Here is a 27,070-nt window from a genome sequence, read left to right as displayed (position 1 = left end):
CATATACTGGGCAAAGGGGAGTGTGGTCCATATGGTTTACATGGCAATCTTTGACTTGTGGCATAACTCAATCTCCAATTCTGTTACATGGCCATCTTCTCTTCCTGTCTGTCTGTGTTCACTTTTCCTCTCCTTATAATCAAGCAGTCATGTTTGATTAGGGCCCACCTAATCTAATTTGGCCTTGTTGGAAAGAACACTGTATAAATGCTCACACGATTGTGGAGGAGAAAAGAGTTTATTCACGATTTTGCAAGAATGGGCCTGCAACCAAAAACATGGCAGGTGTGCTGAACAATAGAACACAGCACTATTTATACCTTAAGCCTAACACGCAAGTCCCTCCCCTGTTTCTCCATTGGCTGGATATTCCAGAGGGTACAGCCTAGCCAAAAGAGCTAACTAGCCTGCCTTTGGGGTTTTAAATTGTACAGCCTATCTGAAAGAGCTAACTAGTCTGCCTTTGGGAAGGAGCTAGCGCCAACTCTGGGCCTTACTTCACGGGCCCTCCCCTCCCTCCTAACTGCGGAGCCGGTTTGAGCTAGTTTTGCAGCCCTTTGTTCAGTAAGTTTTATTTCTCCCATTCTGCGCCATTTTGTGTGAAAGCTAAACTTAATTCTATTCTTACAGGCCTCATCTTAACTAATAATGACTTCAAAGATCCTCTTTCCAAACAGAATCACATTCACAAGACCAGAGGTTTGGATTTGAACATATCTCTTTGGGGAACACAATTCAATCCATAACAGGGGGCTCTGATTGTATCTCTTATGCTTTGTTTTTTTTGAAAAGAATCTGGATTAAATATGGTAAAATTTTTTATATGTGTTAAATCTGGGCAAGGATAAAATGTCTTTTCATTAAATTATTTACTGTATTTTCTTATGTTTTAAAAAGTTCATTTTTCTAGAGCACCTTAAGAATGATAGCAGGGCTCTGAGGTCAGGTCAGTAGGAAAGACACAATTTGGAGGATGTAGACTGCCATTGAAGTTGCAGCTTGTGAAGTGCCTGGTGGCTTGCTGGGCGTCCATACCAGGCCCATTTCCTCTGGACCAGTCCCAGTCCAGTTGATGCTCCAGCCTCCCCCTCGCTTTTCTCAGAACTCCTCTCCTGAGCTGCTTTTGGGACAGAAAACTTAAAAAAAAGTATCAAGTTCCTGCCTCTCTCTCCTTAACTGATTCCAACTACGAAAGCCCAGTCCTATTTCCCTTTTCATCTTTAAATATTCGAAAATCAGAGATGAATAATGATGATACTGTTGAAGAAGGAGAGGAAGTCTAAAAGGCCTTATTCCTTCCAAAAGCTTTATGCTTTCCAAGGTTGTATCATCTGCGTTAAGTGGCTTTTCACATCAAACTTGTGAAGTAGACAGAGCAGGTGTTTTAATTCTCATGTTACTGATGAAGAAACTAAGTCATTGAGGAGCTGAAATGGCTACAGCATCAAAATAATTGGTGAGATGGCTGACACTAGACCCCTGGTTTGAAGTCCCAGCTTCAGCTCTCGCCGATACAATGAATCGAGTGTGGTTTGTTGATAATGGTGGGAGCACAGGTCCCAAGGGAGCAATGGGAGACGTCTGTCACCTAGTCTTTGGGGGAATCCCACTGGAGGTGATGCCTCAGCTGAGAACTGAAGGGCTAGAATAGAAATGGTGCTGGGAATATGTTCAGCTATAAATTACAGAAAACTCGTCTAAAGTGGCTTAAACAAACAGGGTTCATTTTTTTCAACATAGCAAGAAGTTTAAAGATAAGCAGTCTAGCATTTGTGTAGTTGCTTAACAATGCCACCGGGCACCCAAGCCTTTCCTATATTTTCACTTTGCCATCTCTAGCTTGCTGATTATTGCCTCATGATTGCAAGATGGCTACTGAACCACCCAGCTGCACATCTGCATTTCGAGCAGGAAGAAGGAGGAAAAGAGTCTTCTATAGAATTCACCAGCAGACCTCTACGTACATTTCAACCACCAGAACTAGCTTACATTTCATATGGCCACCCCATCCATGTGGAAGGAAGTTAGATATTTTTGCATTTAGCTTTTCTGCCTCTATAATAGAGGGATACAGATAAGAAGTTAAATAAGCCATCCCACAATAGTTGTCAAAGGTGCTTTGTCAATAAATTTTTGATCTGGCTACATTTAACAAGAAAATCAAAATAATAATAGTTTAAAGACATAAGAGTCTGGATGTAGGCAATCTAGGCCTGGTATGGAGGTTCCATAGTCATCAAGGAAGCAGATTCCTTCTTTCTTCTTCTCCATCCTTAGCGTTGATGTCCATCCTCATTGTAGACTCATAATCCAAAGTGGCTGCTGGGGCTCCAAACATCATAGTCAAATTCCAGATAGCATGAATGATGGGGCAGGGATGGAGGAAAAATAGCACACTGCAGAAGGTATTATAATGTTCTTTTTTTTTTTTTTTAATATGAGAAAACTAGGAGTTAGAGTGGTTTACTAATCTGCCTAAGGTTATGCAAGTAGTTAGAGGCAGACGCAAGACTCAAACCAGTTCAGTCTGATCTCAAAGACCATGGTCATTTCATTGCAAGGTACAGATGTCTGCCTGTAGTGGCCATTGTGTGTGTGTACAGGGAATGCAATAGATACCAACTGGCCAGTGTGGGCATTTACCTCACAACAATTCTCTTAGTGACCAAGATTATGGCTATTGCTATGCTATCCCATTATTATTATTATTATTATATTAGTTAGGGTTCTCTAGGCAAACAGAATCAATGAGAGATATCTATGAATATAAGATTTATAAAAGTGACTCACACAACTGTGGGTATCCACGAGTCCAAATTCCGTAGGGCAGTCAGCAAACTGGCAACTCCAATGAACACGTTCGATGAACTCCTCAGGAAATGAACTGGTAACTTCAACGAACTCCTCAGGAAATGAACTGGGATCTTCGACGAACGTGTTCGATGAACTCCTCGGGAAACGAACTGGCAACTTTGATGAATCCTCAGGAAATGCTTCACTGGTCAGCTGAAGAAGAAGTGAATGTCCTCTGTCTGTCTCGCTTAAAAGTCTTCAACTGATTGATTGGATTAAATCCAGCCAACTGCATTCTCTCATTGTGGAAGACACGCCTTTCATTGAGTCATCAGTCACAGCTGCAGCCAATTGACTGATGCTTTAATAAACCAGCCTGTTGGTTTATTAACCAGCCACAAACGTCCTTGCAGCAATGGTTAGGCCAGTGCTTGCTTGACCAGACAACTGGGTACCATCATCTGGCCAAGTTGACACATGAACCTAACCATCATGATTATTATTATTATTTATTTTAATTTTTAAAAATAAACAAACTTGTGGTGGTCTGGGGTACCCCAGAAAAACATGTTCTTAATCTTCTTCTGTTTCTGTGTGTATGAACTCATTGTAAATAGGACTTTTTAATGAGGTTACTTCAGTTAAGGTGTGTCCCAACTGAATCAGGGTGGGGCTTAAATCTATTAATGGAGGCCTTATAGAGAAGGTGAAAGACAGAGAAATCATGGGGGAGCATCCAGAAGCTTAAAGTCAATGGAACCCAGAAGAGAAAGGAGACAGGGCCACCATGTGCCTTGCAATCTTTCAGAAAAGCCAAGGACCAAGGAATGCCTACAACCAGTCCCAGAACACCACAGTTTTCAGGGAGAAAACATCACCTACTAACACCTCAGTTTTGGATTTCTATCCTCAGATCCGTGAGCCAATAAATTCCCATTGTTTAAGCAAACCCATTGTATAGAATTTGTTTTAGCAGCTAGAAAACTAAAATGAAACCTTACCCTACTAATCATAGGAGTATTAAAGGCACATGACTCAGACTGGGCCAGTTATAATATACCCTGTCCTCAGAGATTGGTCCATGTATAGTAATACAGCTCAAGTTAAGCCAAACCAAACCCTTCCCTGGAATTTTTCAACCATAGCCAAAAGAAGATTGCCCTCCTTTAGGTCATTAAACTGGCAGCTATAAGCTCAGAGTGTCTTGTGCCATGTCCCTTGCCATTTGAAGAAATTCCATCTGTGTTAGAATGAATGAAGCCACAATGCAGAAAGGAGCAGAGACAGGTTGGAGAGAGAGAAAGAGTCCCCAGAGTATTTGAGTCTCTGGATATAGGAATCTCTAAAACTTGCTCCATCCTTATTCCTTTCAAGACTATATAAACCCATACCTGGTGGAGTTTAGGATGGTGGAGTGGGTATCTGTCACTGGTAATCAAAGAATCCAGATAATTTCCAATAGATGGATAATAGAAACACTTTCAGCAAACTTTCTATCTAATCAATGGATAACTAATCACAGGCCAATAACTTTGACCCTTTGGTTTGTTTCTTGGTGACACTTTTCAATCGGTGAGGCCTCAATATTTAGAGAGTGGTTTGGACAACAGCTAACCTATAGCTATGGATTGACGATGCTCAAAGGAGGCTATCAGACTTTTTATTGAGACAATAAAAAGACAGTTAGGGGACAGCAAATGGGATAGTTTCAGTATTAATTCATACAAGAAAGATCATTACATAAGTATCATTTAAATATTTCTCTTTAAACTAACCTTATAGCTTTGAACCTTTTTTCTGTACAGATGTAGAGTTCCTTTGATGGGCTTCTAACCATATCAGACTCATGACTTCCCTTTTGGCTTTTAACTACATGATACTTAAGACACTTAAAAAGCATTTACATTTGAGACCTAGCTATTAGATATTATGGCCAAATTATATTTTGCATGAAGCATCCTCTTTAAATTAATACAATTAAATCTCTGCTTCCAACTCTATTTACAAGAAAACTTCATATTGTGACTAGATATGCAAATTCCATTATTCTGAGGAGGTGACATTGCTAATAGCAGAGAAGCATGGCCTGACAAGTCTATTTCCTCACAGGAGCTATGTGGCAACACTTGACATTGAGGTTTTGTTTGCCCTTTAAAGTTAATGAATTGCGTGATCTAATAATAAGTAATTGTACCTTCCATCTGTCATAAAGCTCTTAAAGCATTTCATGATCAATTAGCAGCTCAGGAACATCATTATTACTGGGCATTTTGCAATATGAATGGATTCAGAGTTGATATAGAGTAGCCTTTCCTGCTAAGCACCTCAGGGTGGGGCTAGGTTACAAGCCAAGCAAGCAGTCTTTGAAGTTTATAAGGAAAGTTTTTAATGTCTCATCAAATTACTGGCAAGATTTCTTGTTCCCTTGCTGTTATTTTTGACATCTTGCTTTTCTTATCACTTATGCATTGTTCATTAAATCCAACACTGGACCTGAAGTCTGGTGTTTCAGCTTTTCCAAGTTGCATTGCTGCATTGCTGATCTTGATTAGATAAGCTAACTGTGTGTACCCAAATGAAGCGAAGTCCAATACCACATAATTATCCAGCGTATTTGGCTGGCACAGGCCAGCAAGCTGGGTGATTTAGGTCAGAATGGATTTTAGATTAGGGACATGCTAGAAACCATACAGAATTATGGATTAAATGTAAACATTGAAATATTTCTATCATCTGATTCAGCCCCTTGAAAGGTTTTTGCAGCCCTACACAATTAACTATTTGCCCATAGCAGCTGGTGACCCCAACAATGGTGAAATGATGTGGTACTGTTTCCCTAGCATCTTTACATATAGACACCACCCTGACTTTTTTAGTTTACATGGTATATTTGGTTGAATCAAACATGGGTCAAATTCAAATAACTCCTTGTGGGTCCTCTGAAAGGGAGTTTTAAGATAGCTTGAAACACTTTCTATTATTTACTTCTATAACCTGGAGGTTCTTAATCTGATTGGAAACTGAGGGTTCTCTCTTTTTGCAGTTTACATCAGGGAGTATCCCAGGAATCTGGGAATGTCCTATGAGGTATCCCAAGCTGGAACTCACTGCTCAACTAACTTCTCTTAGCCAATCCCTGCCTTCAGGTGACAGAAAAATGCATGTTTTTCCATTCAGTTTCAGGGTGGTAGGCTGAATAATAGCCCCCCAAAAGACATCCGTTCCTAATCCCTAGAGCTTCTGAATGTTACCTTATTTGGCAAAAAAAGGACTTTGCCAATGTGATTATATTCAAGATCTTTAGATGGGGAAGGTATCCTGTATTATTCAGGTGAGTCCTAAGTGCAATCACATATATCCTTACTTGAGGGAAACAGAGGGAGATTGGAAGGAAATGTGACCACAGAGGCAGAGAGTGGAGTGATGCAGCCACAAGCCGAGGAATGTCAGCAGCTACCCGAAGGTGGAAGAGGCAAAGAATGGATTCCACTTAGAACCTCCAGGGGGAGTGGATCCTTGCCAGTCAGTATCTTGATTTTGGCCCAGTGATGCTGATTTCAGACTTCTAGCCACTAAAATGTGAGAGAATAAATTTTTGTTGTTTTAGGCCACCAAGTTTGTGGTAACTTGTTATAGCAGCTGCAGGAATCTAATGCAAGCAGTGAGATGAAATGATGTTAAGGAGATGGAGAGGAGAAACAACGGCCATGTCAGTATCCGCCTCAAGTTAGTAAGCTGGGGACTGCAACTGTGGTCCAAAAGAAAGCCTGGGACTGATTGTTTGGGACAAATAATGTTAGTTGCTAAAGGAATTAAGATAAGCCTGAGATTGTTGGTAGGAACTCGGGGACTTCTCAAAACTTCTATTATACGCCATACTTCAGACTGTGCATTGTCTTATATTTGGGGTTGGGCAAGTAAAAATGTTAGAAGTTAGTGGTATGTGGAGGCATGTATTTATTTGGTCTCTCAGCTTTACCTTTATCTGATAACACTCCACTTTGGGAGTTATTTCTCTATTACTCTTACTTTTGTTTTTAGTAGGAGACTTTTTAGAGGATGGCTCCTCAAATTGTGCAACTGGATTATGAAAAAATTCATGAAGAACAGTAGCTTACCTGTTCTTTGAGGCCAAAAGGAAAATCTGGTGTTCTGGGGGTTCTGTGTACCATTCTTCCCCAGTCAGGTGGAGGAAGTGTTGGATCTGGGGTACAGGTGTAAAAGTGAACGTAGAGCCCCATCTAGACTCCTTGGGTATCCTTAAGCAATGGGGATTGGGGATCTTAAATAACACAGCTATTGTGGAGGATCTAACTTCTGACAAGAAGCTGCTGGGAAAGCTTCAGATATGTTTCTCACTGTTAGGGGTTGGAGGAAATTCAGCTGAACAAAACAAAGAGATCCTGAGGACAAAATGGGCTCAATCAAGTGACAGTGATTTTAGGGTTTACATCAGCCTGATAGTAGCAACTAGATTATTATTATTATCTGCTTTTGAACCTCAGTAGGAGAACTTGCCTACCTTTGATACTGTAAGCATGATGCTTCATGCTTACAGATTAAAGCAGCTTTCTGGCTTGTTTGAAAGAAATGGCATGGGAATGGGTTTTATGGCCAGAAGCTGGGTTCCTGCAAAAGGATGTCACTCTGCAGCAGATTATCTCCTCCTTCCATGAATATCAAAGAAGCCCATGATTAATTCTTTCTATTAGGAGCTCAATCTCCCCCTGCTGTTACTTTTAGGATTGAAACAATATAGTCTGATTACCATTGTGCTCTACCTAGTTTACATCGTAAATGCAAAATGGGAAATGGAAGAATTTTTTTACATCTTGGCATTCCAGATGAGAATATACTTTGGAAGTGGAGTTCGAAACAATTCAACGGTAATTAAAGACTGGCGTCTTCCCTGGGACTAAAACACAGCCCACTGTGCCAAGATTTTGATTGGCAGTATGTAATTAAAAGTCACTTTAAATGGTTACTGAACATAACAAGCTAAACAAAGGTGACAGAGGAACAATTTTAATATAGGAATTTTTTTATGGTTATGCACATTTAGTATATGTGTAAAACATTTTATTTGATATTTAAAATTAAATTGTTGGGGTGCACTGAAAGGTTATCCTTCTAATTTAGCATATGCTGAATTTGCAAAAAAAAAAAAAAAAAAATTTACCAGTTAATGTGAATGAATTATTGTGGAAAAGGGGAAGTTTTGAGACTACAAAACATGATATTTTAGAGGATAAATTCCAATATGCCTGGATTTACCCCTTATGTTATTGTATTGATTTAATATAATTAAAAATTTTCAAATTTAGTAGTTGGTTTTACTGTATATAAATTATACCTCAATTTAAAATTTTGATTGTTGATCAATTTGAGTGCAGTGCTTTGGGGGGAGGGGGATAGGGTCTGAGAGAAGAGAAGTGACCGAATAAAATGCTTCTTCCTGCTCCCTAAACAACGTTTACATTAAGGTCATTTGGAAAACCACTTCATTTGCAGCGTTACTAGGGAGTTACCAAAATGCAGAGAAAAGCTTGTTTCAGAGATTGAATAAATGAAGTTAATTTAATGTATATATTTATGAGTTTAAAGTAGTTCATTCATAGTTTGTTAGTGTGAATTTTATTTCCTTTTGCCAGAAACACCACCCTGATGGTTAAGCCCAAGCTCACCTTGTTGTCTGTTTCCAGGCCCACAAGCTGGTATAAAGCCCTGACCAAATCAGAAAGCTGCATCCAAGCCCAGCAGCCTCTCCAGGTCCTCTTTGGGGACTGGCAGTGTTCTCACAACTGCACTTACAGTGCAGCAGATTCCGTTAATTATTCATGTAAGCAGTCCTGAACTTTCTTCTTTGCATCTTTTCAGTGCAGCAGATTCCGTTAATTATTCATGTAAGCACTCCTGAACTTTCTTCTTTGCATCTTTTAGAATTTAAGAGATGGAACTTACCTTACAAGTAAACAGGCAAAGAAACTCTTGATTGGCATTGCCAATTTTCCCTAAAGAGAAACACAGCAGGACCCTTTAAAATGTCAGGTTGAGAGCATTCAACAATTCTGAACACCCCGAGAGAAAAATGTTGCTAAATGAGTTCACAGCCAGGCCCTCACATCCCTACTTTCTACTATAAATTGCTTTGCGACAACAGGAGAAGACCTTTGTTCCCACCAGATCAAAGTTGGCTCTTTCATCAAGATTCTCAGATCAGCTAAGGTCACGATTCAGATTACTGGCCACAAAGGACACACTCTTTTTCAGCATTATCAGTAAACTCTGTTGTCTAATTAAGCAACCCAATCACCCATGTAAAAGGCCAGTGTTGCCTGTAGTAGTTGTTGTAGGGGACAAAGAAATGTATGCCATAAACCCTACTTCAAGGAGCGCTGACTCCTTGGGATGATTAAACATACTCACAGGAGGAAGAGGAAGAGGGGAAGAGGAGGAGAAGAAATTTCAGAACAAACCCCACTGCTCTCCAGTGATCCCTGTTCATTGTTTTTAAACTAAATTATTTAAGATTGATTTATTAGAGGTTCAATGCTTAATTTTTCTTTTTTTTTCACTTATGGTTATAGTCTTATTGTAGTCAAAGGATGCAAATAAGAAGCCAAAAGGAGAAATGCATAGGGTGAGGTCTGGGAGGGTCTCAGACACATGCTTCCGTGCCTCTCCACATGGAGTGAGAAACTGGCACCTTTCCAGTACAGAGATGTCTTATCAATTGTGGAAGCTTTTAGTGCTTAATTTTTAAACCTTATGAATTATTAGCATTTTAGGAACTAATATTTAATATTTATTAATTAGAGTTGAGAACATACACACTATCAGTATCTGTATTTGCTCAATACCTAGATTTGCTCATAAAACAAAACAGCAAAGTATTTTCCTCAAAAATTGCCATTAATCATATTTTCATCTTTATTGTCAGTAATAATGGTGGAATAACATTCTTGGAGTATCCATTAATCCTTGGCTTTCCGAGGAGAGAAATGAAACAGACAAGCTTTCCTACCTCCCCATAGACCCAGGAGGAGTTGGGGGTAAAAGCTCAGAAAGGCTGCCATTTAGCTACTCAGCTGCACAGTATCACAAATGAATACTTACTAAAGTCACTGTGTTTTTCAACAGTGTTGAATATGAAGAGGGCTAAGCTCCTAATAGATCTAGCAGAAAAGGGAGGGAGCCACAGACTAATTTAAAAATATTTGATGAAAATACAATTCTTTAATACAATTTTTGAAATAATTTCAAACTTACAGAAATGTGGCAAAAATAGTACAAAGAACTCCATTTCCCCTTCACTCCAATTCTTAATCCCCAATTCTCTAAAGTGATATTAACATTTTGCCACAATTGCTTTGTCATTTTCTCTCTCTTTCTATATGTATTTATACATCTAGGCCTTTTTTTTGGAGCCATTTGAAAATAAGTAACAAACATGATGCTTCATTACCCCTTAATTCCAATATATGTGTCCTAAAATCAAGGACAGGACACTCTCCTGTATAACCAAAGTACAGACATACCTTGGAGATACTGTGGGTTCAGTTCCAGACCACCACAATAAAGTGATTATTGCAACAAAGCTAGTCACATGCATTTTTTGGTTTCCCAGTGCATATAAAAGTTATATTTATACTATACTCTATTAATTGTGCAATAGCATTATGTCTAAAAAACAATGTACATACCTTAATTTAAAAATACTTCATTGCTAAAAAATGCTAACCATCACCTGAGCTTTCAGCAAGTCGTAATCTTTTTGCTGGTGGAGGATCTTGCCTCGATGTTGATGGCTACCGACGAATCAGGGTGGTGGTTGCTGAAGATTGGTTGGGTGTAGCAATTTCTTAAAATCAGACAACAATGAAGTCTGCCATATTGTTTGACTCTTCTTTTCAGGAAAATATTTCTGTAGCATGTGATGCTGTTTGATAGCATTTTACCTACAGTAGAACCCCCTTTAAAATTGGGGGTAATCCTCTTAAACCTTGCTACTGCTTTATCAACTAAGTTGATGTAATATTCTAAGGCCTTTGTTGTCATTTCAACAATGTTCACAGTATCTTTTTTTCTTTCATAACTGAGATTTTATTGGTTGTCTTGAAGATCAGAACACAGACATTATGAACAATTTATACACAATTCTTAATGTATGTACTAGAAATCTTAAAAGCCATGTAGTTGTAATTCTTTTCTAAAGTTATTCCAGTGACTTTCCAGCTTAAAATTTGGAGGCAAATTTTCCCTAAGAGGATATCAAGTAGCAACATCTTCAGATGTTGATGAGCTGTTACATATGTCCCACCAATTCACAATTTAATATCATACACACTACATACTCACATTTCTGATCTTTCATAGCATATAACAAAGTTATTAGGAAACTGGACGACCACGACCGAGGATGTTACAGAGTGCACACAGTTCTGACAGGGAGAGTCAAGATCAGGAAATGATTTTAAGAAACAATTCTACAAAAAAGACATGGGAATAGAAGTAATTAAAAATGTTCAACACATGTTAAGTGCATGACTGTGACTCCAAATCAACAGTGAGTATATGTTGTATTATAGGGTATAAATACAGCCACCCTCCACTCTATAGAATGTTAAGTTGACATCCAAGACAGTCAAAGCCTCCCATAATTCAAAATCCCACTATTTTTTGGTTGTACCCAAAAATAAACAACCAGCAAATGATTTCCCCTCTGAAAAAAAGCATTTACACTTAAAAAAAAAATGGGATGAGATGGGATTCCAATCTCCTTCTTTTAAAAATACTTCTTCTAGAGCTTCTAAAAAACTTGCATTTACAAAATAGTTGATAAAAATATTCCTCTGTATTGTATAAGAAGGGAGTAACAATAACATGGTATATGATATTAATCAGACTTGGCTTCTTTTTCTCCTGATACATAAGAGGCTGGATTCTCCTCATTTTTAGTTTCTCAGTTTTTTGCAAGTAAAAAAAATGTTTGTTGGTTAGCCACATGTCTTGTTTTCCCTTTGCTTAGCCAGTTCAGCTTGTGTTCCCTTTGGTCCCCTTTTCCCTTTTGGATGTGCTTTTTTTATCTGAAAATTTTCCTTTTCTCCTGCCTTTTTTGGCTTCATTTCCACTTTTGGAGCAGCAGTTTTAGCTGACAACCTTGCTGTCCTCCTCTTGGGCTCCTCCTTCCCTGCTCCTTCTGCCAAGCTGAACCTCCTTGTGGGCATCTTGGCAGGGGAGAGAGCTGCAAACTCCAGGACATAAAGAGCCTTCGTGAAGCTGGGCTGCTGGTCACTGCTGCTTCTGCTGGGACCTGCAGTGGGGGTGCTGAGAGAACCTGTTCACAGCATATACCTGGAGTTTGTTCTATCTCAAGAAACCACTTTTTTTGCTCACACCCATAAGAAGCAACTCCTCATCCATTAAAGTTTTTTTTTTTAATGCAATTTTATTGGTTTATATATTCACACACCATACAAACCATCCGAAGTGTACTATCACTGGCTCACAATATCATCACATAGTTGTACCCCATGATCAATTTTAGAACATTTTCATTACTTCCAAAATGAAATAAAAATAAAAAAGAAAGCCCAAATCCTCCCATACTGTTGCAGTTTTATCATGAGATTGCAGCAATTCAGTAGTATCTTTAGGCTTCTCTATTATTCTAGTTCTTTTGCTATTCCCAACACTTCTGCAGTTACTTCCTCCACTGAAGTCTTGAGCCCTTCAAAGTCATCCATGAGGGTTGGAATTAACTGCTTCCAAGCTCCAGTTAATGTTGATATTTTCACCTCCTCCCATGGCTCACAAATGTTCTTAATGGCATCTAGAATGGTGAATCCTTTCTAGAAGGTTTTCAATTCACTTTGCTCAAATCCATCAGGGCAATCACTATTTATAGCATCTATTAGCCTTAAGAAATGTATTTCTTAAATAAGACTTGAAAGTTGAAATGACATCCGTAGGCTGCAGAATGGATGTTGTTTTAGTAGGCGTGAAAACAAAATTTGCATCTCCATCAAAGCTCATAGGTGACCGGGTGCATTATGAAAGAGTGGTAATATTTTGAAAAGAATTTTTTTTTCCTTTCTGAGCAGTAGGTCTCAACCATGGGCTTAAAATATTCAATAAACTATATTGTAAACATATGTGCTGTCATCCAGGCTTGGTGGTTCCTTTATAGAGCACAGGCAGAGTATATTTAGCATAATTCTTAGTGGCCCTAGGATTTTCAGAATGGTGAATTACCATTACTTCAAGTTAAAATCACCACCTGCATTATCCCTAACTAGACAGTCAGTGTGTCCTTTGAAACTTTGAAGCTGGGCACTGACTTCTCTTCTCTAGCTAAGAAAGTTCTAGATGGCATCTTCTTCCAATAAGAAGGCTGTTTTGTCTACATTGAAAATCTGTTGTATAGGGTAGTTGCCTTCATCAGTTATCCGAGCTAGCTCTTTTGGATAACTTGCTGAAGCTTCTACATCAGCACTTGCTGCTTCACCTTGCACTTTTATGTTATGGAGATGGCTTCTTTCTTTAAACCTCATGAGCCAACCTGTGCTAGCTTCAAACTTTTCTTCTGCTGCTTCCTTACTTCTCTTAGTCTTCATAGAATTGAAATGAGTTAGAGCCTTGCTCTGGATTAGGCTTTGGCTTAAGGGAATGTTGTGGCTAGTTTGGTCTTCTATCCAGACCACTAAATCTTTCTCCATATCACCAATAAGGTTGTTTCTCTTATTATTCATGTGTTCACTGGAGCAGCACTTTGAATTTCCTTTAAGAACTTTCCATTTGCATTCAAAACTTGGCTAACTGACACAAGACACCCACCTTTCAGCCTGCCTTGGTTTTCAATGTGCCTTCCTCACTAAGCTTAATTATTTCTAGCTTTTGATTTAAAGTGAAAAATGTATGCCTCTTCCTTTCACTTGAACACTTAGATACCATTGTAGGGTTATCAATTGGCCTAATTCCAATATTGTTGTGTCTGAAGAATAGGGAGGCCTAAGGAGAGGGAGAGAGATGGAGAAGGACTCACCAGTGGAGCAGTCAAAAAACACACATTTATTAAGTTTGCCATCTTATATGGGCATGGTTCATGGCACCCCAAAACAATTACAATATTAACGTCAAAGATCACAGATCTCAGATCACCATAACAGATATAATAATGAAAGAAGTTTTGAAATATCGTGAGAATTACCAAAATGTTACCCACAGACATGAAGTAAGCACATGCTGTTGGAAAAATGGTACTGATAGACTTGCTCCATTCAGGGTTGCCACAAACCTTCAATTTGTTTGAAAAAAAAATGCAGTATCTGTGAAGCTCAACAGAACGAGGTAGGCCTGTAGTCATCAAAGTTAGGAAAGTAACACTGATATAATAATACCACTTAATCCTCAGATCCCATTCAAATTTCTCTGATTGTCTCAATAATGTCTTTATAGTTACAGGTTCAAGTCCAGGATTATGCGTTGGATTTATTTGTCAAGCCTCTTTGGTCTCCTTCAATCAGAAACTGTTTCAGTGGTGTGCTGGTAAAATGGTTTTGTGGGGCAGGGCATTCTCATTTGTAGCGATTATGGATTTTCACAGTATAAATGTTCCCACCCTGGCTGATTTTAGGTTACCAACTTGAAAATGCTAAACTGCAGAGTTGGGAGAAATGTACATAGTTGTTTTCTGGAGCAGGTCTGAGTCAGTACCACCTAGCTCCAGAGCACCACTTACTGTTCCTCTGTCTTTCATTGTATTTCATGACCATGATTATCTATCTATCTATCTATCTATCTATCTATCTATCTATCTATCTAATCTTAAAGCAGTTTTATTGAGATATATTCACTTACCATATGATCCATCCAAAGTGTATGATCTGTGGCTTTTAGTATAACCACAAAGTTGTGCACTCATCACCACATTAAATTTTAGAACGTTTTTATTACTCCCAAAAGCAAAACACCATACCCCTTAGCAGTCACCTCTCAATCTCTCTATCCTTCCTCAGCCCTACATACCACTAATTCAATTCCATCTCTGTAAATTTATTTGTATTTCATTTATATAAAATGAAATCATTCAATATGTAGTACTTTGTGTCTGGTTTCTTTCACTTAACAATTATTTTTAAATTATTGTAATTTTTTTTTAATTAGAGAAGTTGTAGGTTTACAGAAAGTCATGTAAAAAATAAAATGTTCTCATATACTCTCATATACTCTCTTACAGTTGACATTTTGTGTGGTAACTTTGTTACATTTCATGAAAGAATATTAAAATATTACTTTTGACTATAGTCCATAGTTATCTTAGGTGTATTTTCCCCATATGCTACCCTATTATTAACATAAAAGAGCATTCTTATGTGTGTACTGTTAACCAGAGTGCATAGTCCACAACAGGGTTCACTGTGTTATACAGTCCCGTGTTTTGAATTCTAACTTTCCTTCAAGTAACATATATGATCCAAGCACATGACTCCTGTTTCGGTTTGCTAAAGCTGCCAGAATGGAATATACCAGAAATGGGTTTATTAGTTCACAAGTTTACAGTTCTAAGGCCATGAAAATGTCCCAATTAAGGCAACAAGAGAAAGATACCTTCTCTGAGGAAAGGCCGATGGCATCCGGGGTTCCCCTGTCACATGGGAAGGCACATGGGACATGGGAAGGCACATGGCACATGGGAAGGCACATGGCACATGGCACATGGGAAGGCACATGGCCAGAGATTGCTGGGCCTCTCTGGTTTCCATGGCTTTCTCCAAAATGTCTCTGGGCTTCTGCCTTAGCTTCTTTCAGCTCCTGTGGGTCCTCCTTGCTTCTCCTGGGGGCAAACTCTGGATTACATGTCTTAGTTTTTCTCTCTTAGCTTCTCTGCTTGTTCTCCCAGGCTGTTTCTGTCTAAGCGGCTCTCCTAAAGGATGCCAGTAAAGGATTAAGACCCACCTTGAATGGGCAGGATCATGTCTCCATGGAAACAATCTAATCAAAAGATCCCACTCATAATAGGTCTGCCCCCACAAGAGTGGATTAAAAGAACATGGTCTTTTAAGGGTTACATACAGATTCAAATCAGCACAACCCCTTTCAACCACGTTCACAAACACAATTCATCACTGTGCTACCAACAACTATCAAACATTTACAATCAACCTAAATAGAAATTTTGCACAGATTAAGCATCAGCTCCCCATTCTCCACCCCCATTCTATCCCCCTGTAACCTAAATTCTAGATTCTAACTATGAGTTTGCTTATTATAATTAGTTCATGTCAGCAAGATCATAAAAAATTGGTCCTTTTTTGTCTGGCTTATTTCACTCAATATAATGTCCTCAGGGTTCATCCATGTTATCGCATGCATCAGGACTTCATTCCTTCTTACAGCTGAATAATATTCCATTGAATGTATACCACATTTGTTAATCCATTCATTGGTTGATGGACACTTGGGTTGCTTCCATCTTTTGGCAATTGTGAATAATGTTGCTGTGAACATCAATGTGCAAATGTGAGTCCCTGCTTTCATTTCTTCTAGATATATAGCTAATATGGGATTGCCAAATCATAAGGCAATTCTGTTCTTTGCTTCCTGAGGAATTGCCAAACTGTCTTCCCCAGTGGCTGCACAATTTTACATTCCCACCAGCAGTGAATGAGTCTTCCCATTTCTCCACATCCTCTCCAAAACTTTAGTTTTCTGTTTGTTTAGTAGTGGACATACTAGTAGGTATGAAATTATTTCATTGTGGTTTTGATTTGCATTTCCCTAATAGCTAGTATGTTGAGCATTTTTTATGTTCATTTTAGTCATTTGTATTTCCTCTTTGGAAAAATGTCTATTTAAGTCTTTGCCTATTTTTAATTGGGTTGTTGGTCTTTTTATTGTTGAGTTGTAGGATTTCTTTATATATTCTGGATATTAAACACTTTTCAGATATGTGGTTTCCAAATATTTCTCCCGTTGAGTAGATTGCCTTTTCACTTTCTTGAAAAAGTCATTTGAAGCACAAGATATTTAATTTTGAGGAGGTCCCATTTATCTGCTTTTTCTTTTGTTGCTTGTGCTTTGAGTGGCAAGTCTAAGAAACCATTGCCTACCACAAGATCTTAAAGATGCTTCCCTACATTTTCTTCTAGGAGTTTTGTGGTCCTGGTTTTTATATTTAGGTCTTTGATCCATTTTGAGTTAATTTTTGTATAAAGTGTGAGATAGAATCCTCATTCATTCTTTTGCATATGGATATCCAGTTCTCCCAGCACCATTTGTTGAGGAGGCTATTCTGGCCCAGTTGAGTGGACTTGGTAACCTTGTCAAATATTAATTGGCCATAGATGTGAAGGTCTATTTCTGAATTCTCAGTTTGATTCCATTGGTCAATATAGCTATCTTTGTGCTAGTACCATGCTGTTTAGACTACTGCAGCTTTGTAATATGCTTTAAAGTCAGGAACTGTGAGTCCTCCAACTTTGTTCTTCTTTTTCAAGATGTTTTTGACTATTCGGGGCTACTTACCCTTTGAAATAAATTTGATAAATGGCTTTTCCATTTCTGCAAAGTAGGCTGCTGGAATTTTGATTGGGAGTGTATTGAATTTGTAAATCAGGTAGAATTGACATCTTAATGATATTTAGCCCTCCAATCCATGAATACAGAATGTCTTTCCATTTATTTAGGTCTTCTTTGATTTCTTTTAGGAACGTTTTGTAATTTTCTGTGAACAAGTCCTCTATATCCTTGGTTGAATTTATTCCTAGATATTTGATTCTTTTAGTTGCTATTGTAAATGGACTTTTTTTTCTTGATTTCCTCCTCCAATTGTTCATTACTAGGGTGTAGAAACACTACTGATTTTGGCTATTGATCTTGTATCCTGCCACTTTGCTGAACTCATTTATTAGCTCTAGTAGCTTTGTTGTAGGTTTTTCTGGACTTTTGATATATATCCTATCATCTGCACATAATGAAAGTTTTACTTCTTCCTTTCCAATTTGGGTGCCTTTTTATTTTTTATTCTTGTCTAACTACTCCAGCTAGAACTTCTAGCACAATGTTGAATAACATGGTGACAGTGGACATCTTTGTCTTGTTCCTGATCTTAGAGGGAAAGCTTTCAGTCTTTCACCATTTAGAAGACCTCAACAGACCAATGTTAGCTGTGGGTTTTTCATATATGCCCTTTATCATGTTGATGATTTTTCCTTCTATTCCTATCTTTTGAAGTGTTTTTATCAAGAAATGATGCTGAATTTTGTCAAATGCCTTTTCTGCGTCACTTGAGATGATCATGTGGTTTTTACCCTTTGCTTTTTTAATGTGGTGTATTACATTAATTGATTTTCCTGTGTTGAACCACCCATGCATACCTGGAATAAAACCCACTTGATCATGGTGTATAATTAGTTTAATGTACTGTTGGATTTGATTTGCAAGTATTTTGTTGAGGATTTTTGCATCTATATTCATTAGAAAATTGTTCTGTAATTCTTCTTTCTTGTAATATCTTTGTCTGGCTTTGGTATTAGGGTGATGTTGGCTTAATAGAATGAGTTAGGTAGTGTTCCCTGCTCTTCAATATTTTGGAAGAGTTTGAGCATGTTTGGTATTAATTCTTCTTGGAATGATTGGTAGAATTCACTTGTGAAGCCATCTGGTTCTGCGCTTTTCTTTGTTGGAAGGTTTTTGATGACTGATTCAATCTCTTTAGTTGTGATTGGTCTGTTGAGGTCTTCTAATTCTTCTAGAGTCAGTGTAGGTTGTTTGTGTTTTTCTAGGAATTTGTCCATTTCATCTAAGATGTCCAATTTGTCTGCGTACAGTTGTTCATAATATGTTCTTATGATCCTTTTTATTTCTGTGTGGTCAGCAGTAATGACCCCCTGTCATTTCTGATTTTATTTTTTTGCATCTCCTCTCTTTTTTTCCTTATCAGTTTAGCTAAGTGTTTGTTAATTTTCTTGATCTTCTCAAAGAAACAACTTATGGATTTGTTGATTATTGTTTTTTAATTCTCAATTTCATTTATTTTGCTCTCATATTTATTGTTTCTTTTCTTCTGCTTGCTTTGGGATTAGTTTGATGTTCTTTTTATAGTTCTTCCAGGTTTCAGTTTGATCTTGGTGTTAGCTCTGTCTTCTTTTTTTAATGTAGCCATTTAAGGCTATAAATTTCCCTCTCAGCACTGCCTTTACTACATCCCATAAGTTTTGGTAGGTTGTGTTCTTGTTTTCATTTGTCCCAAAATATTAACTGATTTCTCTTGAAATGTCTTCTTTGACCCACTGATTATGAGTGTGTTGTTTAACCTCCATATATTTGTGAATTTTCCAGTTCTCCACCTGTTATTGATTTATACCTTCACTCCATTATGGTCAGATAGAGTGCTTTGCATAGTTTCAGTCTTTTACATTTTATCAAGACCTGTTTTGTGACCCAGCATGTGGTCTATCCTGGAGAATGATCCATGAGCACTTGAGAAGAATTTATATCCTGCTATTTTGGGGTGCAATATTTTATATATGTCTGCTAGGTATAGTTTGTTTATCTTATTATTCAAGTTATCTGTTTCCTTATTAATCCTCTGACTAGATGTTCTATCTATTGATGAGAATGGTGTGTCGAAGTCTCCAACTATTATTATAGAGATGTCTATTTCTCCCTTTAGTTTTGCTAGTGTTTTCCTCATGCATTTTGGGCACCATGGTTAGGTGCATAAATATTTATGATTGTTATTTCTTCTTGGTAGATTGCCCCCTTTTATTAATATTTAGTGTCTTTCTTTGTCTCTTACAACTGTTTTGCATTTAAAGTCTATTTTGTCCAATATTAGTATAGCTACCCCAGGTCTTTTTGGTTACTGCTTGTGTGGAATATCATTTTCCAGCCTTTCATTTTCAGTCCATCGGTTCTTTGGGTCTAAAGTAAGTTTCTTGTAAACAGCATATAGATGGATCATATTTTTAAAATCCATTCTTCCAATCTTTGTCTTTTGATTGGGGAGTGTAATCTATTAACATTCAGTGTTATTACTCTAAAGGCAGAATTTACTTCAACCATTTTATCCTATGGCTTTTGTATGTCATATCTTATTGCCATATCTCTTTTTACTCTTTCAGTTATTCTTACTTATAATCTTCATTTCTGTACTCTCCTTCAAGCCTCTCTCTCCTGTCTTTTCCTTTCAGCCTATAGAACTGCCTTTAGTATTTCTTCTAGGGCAGTCCTCTTTTTGACAAACTCCCAGTTTCTGGTTATCTGTGACTATTTTAAGCTCCCCTCATTTTTTTTTTATTTATCAAAAATTAAAACAAACAAACAAACCACAAAAATGCATTTCAAACAAAACAAAGCAAAGGATTAAGAAAAACAAATAACCTAAAATAACTATTTTGCTTCCAACATGTTCTTACCATACCCCAAGAAAATTAATAAACCATATCCAAACAAAGGAATAAGAAAAACAAATAATCTAAAATAACTACATTGCTTCCAACGTGTTCCTACCATACCCCAAGAAAATTAACAAACCCTAATCAAACAAAGGTATAAGAAAAACCAAATAACCTAAACTAACTACATTGAAGCTAATTTTTTAATGCAATAGCTTTTTTCACTTTATCAAAAAATTTAAAAAAAAACAATTCAAACAAAACAAAACAAAGGAATAAGAAAAACAAATAACCTAAAATAACTGCATTGCTTCCAACATGATCCTACCATACCCAAGAAAGTTTGCAAACCATAATCATTCCTGAGCATTCCCATAACATTGAGATTACCCTCAATAGCTTATTCATTCTTTCTAGATTACCATTTCCCTGTCACTAGTTGCTGTCTATCTCTATGTCCCCTACTCTACAATATAAAATATTTTACATTTTTCACACAGTTCACGTTAGTGGTAACATACAATACCTCTCTTTTTGTGTCTGGCTTATTTCACTCAGCATTATGTTTTCAAGGTTCATCCATGTTGTCTCCCCTTCATTTTTGAAGGACAGTTTTGGCAGATAAAGAATTCTTCTCTGTCAGTTTTTATCTTTCGGTGCCTTAAATATATAATACCACTGTCTTCTCACCTCCATGGTTTCGGCTGAGAAATCAGAACTTAATCTTATTGTGGTTCTCTTGTTTGTGATGAATCGCTTTCCTCTTGCTGCTTTCATGATTCTTTTTATCTTTGACATTTGATATTCTGATTAGTATGTGTTTCAGAGTAGGTCTATTAGGATTTATTGTTTAGAATACATTACCCTTTTTCGACATGTATATTTATGTGTTTCATAGGAGTTGGGAAGTTTTTGGCCATTATTTTCTCAAATATTCTGTCTGCCCCTTTTCCCTTCTCTTCTCATTCTGGGATATTCATGACAAGTTTGTTTGTGTGTTTCATACTGTCATTCGAATCCCTGAGACTCTGCTCAATTTTTTCATCCCTTTCTCTATCTGTTCTTCTGACTATAAAATTTTGATTGTCCTGTCTTATAGTTCACTGATTCTTCTACCTGTTCAAATCTGCTGGTTTAAGCCTCTAGGGTATTTTTAATCTCTTCTGTTATGCCTTACATTTCCATGATTTGTTACATTTCTCTTTATGCTTTTACATTCTTTTTTATGCTCTCCCAGTGTTTTCTTAATATACTTCATCTCTTTAGTCATATTTTCCTTCATCTTCTTGAATTTATTTGGAAAATTTGTTTGAACATCATTGATTAGTTGTTTAAAATTCTGCGTCTCCTCTGAAGTTTTAATCTGTTCCTTTAATTGGGCCATAGCTTCTTGTTTCTTAGAATGGCTTGCAATTTTTTGCTGATGTCTGGGCATCTTATTACCTTGATGAGTTTACTCTAAATGTCAGTTTCTCCTTTTTGATTAGGGTTTTGTTGTTGATTGGCTATGTGTTAAAGCTCTTCTTTGACACTTGTTTCAATTTATTCTATACCTTTAGAATTGCCAGTGTTTAACTGATCAGATTTTTCCTGCCCTTTTCCCTCTGATTCTTGCCCTGGACATGTGGTACAATTTTTAAGATTGTAATATTTGTGCAATTGTTTCAACCCCAGGAGAAAACTTCCTTTCCTCTGTTCCTTCTTTGGGAATCTTTATCTCATTTCTTTTTGTTTTGCCTCAGTAGTTCTTTTTACACTCCTTTCATTGCCTCTAGTTGCTTTTGCCTGGAGAGCAAATTGTGGGGGTAGGGTTACCCAGAGAGGACTTTCCTAAATCAGTATTTCCCCTCCAAAACAGGGCCAGGGAACCATGAAGGGAGCATAGACAAGCTCCAAAGAGTTCTGGGGAGAGATTCAGAAAAGACACCAAAAGCTTTTTTGCTGACTCCTTGAAGCTGCACTCTTCAGCAAACTGTTCCCTGCAGCCCCAAGGAAGAACTGTGCCTTTAAACCTCAACTGTCTCTGCTCTGGTCAGGGACAGGGTTGAAATAACAGTCGTGGCTGTCCCTATTTCGGGCAGGCTGAAACAGCAGCTCAGAGCCAGCCCTCAGTGATCCAATATCATGGATCAAAAGTCCTGATCAGTGCAAAGCCGTACTTCACCATGTTCTTGGGGAAGAGGATTTCCACATCACTCTCCATCTGTAGCAGTCTGCCAGGGGTCAGATCCCTAGGCATCCTGCCTAGAGAGTGGAGAATGGGTGCTGGCAGCCACCTTGGAGCAAGCTGCTCACAGCTTTACTGCAATTTCTAAGCCTCTTCCTCCCACTCTTCCCTGGATACTGTACAGTGTTCCCCTGGCCTCTGGAGCCCCAGAACAATTGTTTCAGACAGTTCCTGCCTGCCCACTAGCTGTTTTGGAGAAGTGTGCCTGCTACCTTCCTGGAAGTTCTCTCTGTGGTATTCTTTTAAGAATACTGGCCAGTTACTTCATAGAATGTCCTTCAATTTGAGTTTGTCTGTTATTTCTTCAGGTTTAGATTCAGTTTATGTACTTTGTGGTAGGAGTGCCACAGAAATGATACTGTATTCTTCTCATGCATCGTATCAGTAAGCACATGATGTTGCTTTGTCCCATTACTAGAGATGTTGATTTTCATCATGTGGTAAGATAGCGTCTAACCAGATTTCTTCACTGTAAAAGTAAGTAGTAAGTATGTAAGACCTTTGTTAACAGGTAATTTGATAGTAGTTTATGGGAGGTATTTGAGACTATTTAAATATCCAGTTCTTCCTTAAACTTTTATTTACTAGTTTTAGCATCCATTGATGATTCTTGCCTGAATCAGTTATTCCTTTTATAGTTGCCAAACGGGAATTTTTAAAATGCCATCAATTCTTCTATAATTATTAGTTGGCATTCTACTGTAAGGTAGACCCTCCTTTTCTCTCCCTTTATTTATATTAGTATGAATTCCTGGGTTCCTATTTTATCCAATGGTTTATAATTCATTGCTATCATTATCGTATTTTATTTTGATGCTGGAATATTGGAGATTTGGGTAGGATGAGTTTCTTCAAGGTGGCTCCTGTTATTTTGACAAATCCTCATCAGTTTTGGAGCACTCCTTGATTCCTGGCACAAAATTTTCCTGGCACACCTTCTTTGTTATCTGCCCTAGCCCTGGAGTTAGCCTGTTTTTGAAGGAGCCTTGATTCCTTTGAGTGAAGACTTGGAGACTAGACATGCTCATTCTATTGGGGTTTCATTGCTTTTAGGCATTCTCAGAGGATAAAGCTTAAGAACTGTATGTTCACACACACACATACACACACACACCCAAAATGAAAATGTACCACCCAGGTTGCCCTTTAATGACTTTTTTTCAGAAAACTGCCTTGCTCAATGTTATATCCTTCCTGGGGCAGGCAGCCCACATCTAATGACTTATCAAGAAAGCATATAAGGGCCGATCCTTTTGACCCAAAAAGGAACAACTCTGATTATATATACTCCAGAGCTCCTAGAGGAGCTAAAGCTTTCTTGGGCCTGCAATGCAGTTCAACTTCACCATTTGCTCAATCTGCCTTCTTCCACATGTATTGATCTCTAATAAATATTTGGCACTCCAAAGTTCATCTCAGTGCTTGCTTTTAGAGAATCTGACCTTCAACATATACACATGCACACAAACACACATAACTGATTTCTACATATTTATAAATTTACGTTAAAAACCCATAATCTGGGGAGAACCTAAGATGGCGGCTAGGTGAGACGGGGCAAAAAAACACCTCCGTGAAAAATACTAGATAAAAACAAGAAAGTGACCCAGAACACCAGTTCCAGTGATGCACCAGCTAGTCAAGGTCTGCTAAATCCACAGGGACTGTGCATTTGGTGAAACTGGGAGTCTGCATTCTGAAACGAGTAAGTGAGCTGGCTGAAAGTCTGGCGGCCATGCTGTGGTGTGGGGAAACCATGGGTTGGCGTTTGGAGACAGACTAGTTCTTTTTTTTAAAAAAAAAAAAAACCCGGGAGCAGCTGTGAATACGGTGGTGAGAGCCACGCAGTGAAGCGCGGCAGGAGCAGGCCTTGCAAATGCCTCAATATCTGGCATGGAAGATAGCCCCTCCTGCACCCACTGCTATTTATCTCGGAGCCAGGAGGGCAGAGGGGAGCCAAAAGGAGAAAGAAACCATGCCCCTTGCAGGCATCTTCCTGGTGGGCTGGGGACGCTCCTTCCTGGGGCCAGAGCCACAGCTTAGAGTTGTGCCAGGGGTACCAGTGTGATGGGGAGTGTTTCCCGCAACACCATGCACACACTACAATATCGGCCATGGACAGTGGCCTTTAGTGCGCCCACAGCTAGTTGTCCCGGAGCTGGGAAGGTGGAGCTGTGCGAAAAGGGGGAAATTAACACACCCCGTTAAGCCATCTTTGCAGCGGGCTGGGAACGCCCCTGCATGGCCTGGCAGCCCAGGGCTTCCCTGGAGGGATGGCGTGCACTTGTGATGTGGCACAGCCTTCCCTCAGCAGAGGTCCTGGAAGAACACGGCTGGGAAGGGGGACCCACTTGGAAATCCCAGGGACCCTACGCCAATACCAGGGACTTGTGGGTCAGCGGCAGAGACAATCTGTGGTGAGACCGAAATGAAGGTTTAGACTCCTGGAACAGCCTTAAATCTCCAGGAATACCTGGGAGGTTTGATTATTAAAGCTGCCCTGCCTCCCTAACCACTCAGATACACACCCCACATTCAGGGCAGACAGCACCAGCAACACCCTCAGACTCGGTACACCAATTGAACCCCACAAGAATCAGACCCCCACACACCACAAAGACAAAGTTGGGGAGAACTGACTTGAGGGGAATAATAGGTGACTCCCGGATGCCATCTGCTGGCTAGTTAGATAAAGTGTACGCCACCAAGCTGTAGATCTGACAAATTAGAGATTGGTGTTTTTCATATCCTGAAAGAACCCTATCTAGTAAAGCAAATGCCAAGAGGCCGAAAGCAACAGAAAATTTTAAAGCATATGATAAAACCAGATGATATGGAGAACCCAAACCCAAACACCCAAATCAAAAGATCAGAGGAGACACAGTACTTGGAGCAATTAATCAAAGAACTAAAGACAAACAACAAGAGCATGGCACAGGATATAAAGGACATGAAGAAGACCCTAGAAGAGCATAAAGAAGAAGTTGCAAGAGTAAACAAAAAAATAGATGATCTTATGGAAATAAAAGAAACTGTTGACCAAATTAAAAAGATTCTGGATACTCATAGTACAAGACTAGAGGAAGCTGAACAACTAATCGGCATCCTTGAGAATCACAGAATGGAAAATGAAAGAACAAAAGAAAGAATGGGGAAAAATATGATAGATAAAATAAAACGTCCAAATTTAAGACTCATTGGTGTCCCAGAAGGGGAAGAGAAGGGTAAAGGTCTAGAAAGAGTATTCAAAGAAATTGTTGGGGAAAACTTTCCAAACCTTCTATACAATGTAAACACACAAAGCATAAATGCCCAGCGAACTCCAAATAGAATAAATCCAAATAAACCCACTCCAAGACATATTCTGATCAGGACTGTCAAATACTGAAGAGAAGGAGCAAGTTCTGAAAGCAGCAAGAGAAAAGCAATTCACCACATACAAAGGAAACAACATAAGACTAAGTAGCGACTACTCAATGGCCACCATGGAGGCGAGAAGGCAGTGGCATGACATATTTAAAATTCTGAGAGAAAAAAATTTCCAACCAAGAATACTTTATCCAGCAAAGCTCTCCTTCAAATTTGAGGGAGAGCTTAAATTCTTCACAGACAAGCAAATGCTGAGAGATTTTGCCAATAAAAGACCTGCCCTACTTCAGATACTAAAGGGAGCTCTACCGTCAGAGAAACAAAGAAAGAAGAGAGAGATATAGAGAATTTTAACAGACATATATAGAACCTTACATCCCAAATCACCAGGACACACATTTTTCTCTAGTGATCACAGATCTTTCTCCAGAATAGACCATATGCAGGGACATAAAACAAGCCTCAATAAATTTAAAAGAATTGAAATTATTCAAAGCACATTCTCTGACCACAATGAAATACAAATAGAAGTCAATAACCATCAGAGACTTAGAAAATTCACAAACACCTGGAGGTTGAAAATGAGGGGGAAATGAAAACATTCCCAGATAATCAAAAGCTGAGGGACTTCATCACCAGTAGATCAGTCCAATAAGAAAAGCTAAAGGGAATTGTGTAATCTGAAAGGAAGGGACACTAAACAATTGACTGAAACCACATGAAGAAATAAAGATTTCCAGTAAAAATCACATGGTAAATATAAATACCAATACTACTGTGTTTTTGATTTGTAACTCCCCTATTTACTTCCTACAGGATCTGAAATACATAAACTGTAATGATAAATCAGTGGTTTTGGACTCAGTGTAAAATATGTAATTTTGACAAGAACTACATAAAGGTGGGGGAATGGAGGAGTATAGGAACATAGTTTATGTGTCCTATTAAAGTTAAGTTGGTATCAAAGAAAAACAAGATTTTATAGATTTAAGATGTTAATTTTAAGCCCCACGGTAAACACAAAGAAAGTATCAGAGAATGACCATAGAGATGAAAAATAGAGTATGGGTTACAAGAAATGGGGGAAGAGGCAATGGGGAGTTAAGAAATGAGTGTAGGGTTTCTGTTTGGGGTGAAGGGAAATTTCTAGTAATGAATGGTAGGAAGGCAATGGCATTGCAACATTCTGAATGTGATTAATCCCACTAATGGAATGCTAGGGAGGGGTTGGAATGGGAAGATTTAGGCTGTATATATGTTTCCACAATTGAAAAAAAAAAAA

The 27,070-nt window shown here is 38.3% G+C and overlaps 1 long non-coding RNA gene across 3 annotated transcripts in view; it reads left to right on the top strand.

Moving 5' to 3' along the window:
* Positions 1–27,070, top strand: part of LOC119538261 — a 130,699-nt gene that overhangs the window by 56,646 nt on the left and 46,983 nt on the right. The gene's annotated exons all lie outside the window — the stretch shown is intronic.

The sequence above is a fragment of the Choloepus didactylus genome, chromosome 6 (genome assembly GCF_015220235.1).
Source record: "Choloepus didactylus isolate mChoDid1 chromosome 6, mChoDid1.pri, whole genome shotgun sequence".
Taxonomy (NCBI): Eukaryota; Metazoa; Chordata; class Mammalia; order Pilosa; family Megalonychidae; genus Choloepus; species Choloepus didactylus.
The sequence above is the reverse complement of the archived record's forward strand: the minus strand, read 5'-3'. Positions and strand labels throughout refer to the sequence as shown.